This window comes from Cupressus sempervirens, chromosome 7, assembly GCF_028749045.1.
Source record: "Cupressus sempervirens isolate cs-2001-9-10 chromosome 7, ASM2874904v1, whole genome shotgun sequence".
NCBI classification, from domain to species: domain Eukaryota; kingdom Viridiplantae; phylum Streptophyta; class Pinopsida; order Cupressales; family Cupressaceae; genus Cupressus; species Cupressus sempervirens.
Window position 1 is genome coordinate 856017741 of NC_143124.1, and position 1472 is coordinate 856019212.

Here is a 1472-nt window from a genome sequence, read left to right on the forward strand (position 1 = left end):
ATGGATTATTATGATGGATGGTTAGATTTTATGATAGATCTTTTATCATTATGGATGTATGGATGTTGCATGTATGGGGAATGGTTTCATTTATTTTAAATGCGCGTGTATCATGGATCCGAAGAGGATGATGTATATCTATTTTTACTTATGTATATTCTTTTAGGCCTTTCATACCCAGTGACATGTACAGTGGATGATTGAGCATTCCGAATTAATTTTCCAAGAGGCATTCGGAACAAATGTAGATTATGGACATTGTACTTTCTTATTATTCTTTCATGTGGATGTAGTAGTTGTTAAACTTAGAATTAATTAAATTTAAATGTGACTCAACATCTTGGGATCCTTAAGGAATGTAACCTGTTATGTATGTTTTTTGATGATTACATGTTATTGCTTCCACTACTATGTGTTTGGTGTGTATGTTATACTTTCTTACTTTAAAAAAAATTGTTTAGCAAGCTTAGTAAAACTTTAGGTTAATTATTTTTGATCCCTTGGCGGGGCGTTACATCTGGTATCAGAGCCTAGTTTCTACATTGGGAGCTCTGGGTATATTGGAACACCACTAGTGTTAACTAGTTGAACAAGAACAAAAACTTTAAACTGTTATGTGTATCTCTTTCAAACTAAAACTTGAAACTAGTTGAACTAAAACATAACGTAAACTATTAGTTGCATATTTTTCATACTTCAACACTTAGACTTCAAAATCAAAATTATACTTAAACCAAAATTATACGCAAACTGAAAATTGAAACTATCTTGTTTGCAAAACATGTGTCTTTTATCTATGCTTTTCAGTAGTATGTCTTATGGTTATTATAGTATCTTATATCTTATTGTAGGATGGTATATGGGACAAGGTCTTCCATTAGAGGTCATGGTAGGGGCCATGGATGAGGCAGAGCTATCAGTGTCCATGAGTCTGTCCACGAGGACCTTAATCAGGAAGAGAATAGGGAAGAGCATGTCAGTGAGCATCAGGAAGAAAACCATATAGAGGAGCATGCTAACTTGGAGGAGATTGGTTTGACACACATGATGCAAACCATCATTGATCGTCTACCTCCTATTCATGATCAGGATAGAGCACATCGAGCAAGACATGAGCATAGACCTAGGTCTAGGAGCCCTCGGAGGGATCGACATAGATCCATTGTATCTTCATAGGTGAAAGACCTTCAAAGGTCCAAGGTCAAGCCCTTTAATGGGCAGGGTTCTAGATATGTAATTGAGCAGTGGCTTATTGCCCTTGACAATATTTTTGCTATGCAAGACTTTGATAGTAATGTCAAAGTGAGGTTTGCTATCACCAACCTGGAGTTCTTTGGGGCCACTTGGTGGACAATTGAGGAAAAGAAGTTGGGCTTAACCATGAACAGTGTCACATGGGAGTTATTCTTAGAGAGCTTCCGTGAGAAATTCCTACCAGAGGAATGGAAGCAACATAGGGAAAATGAGTTCCA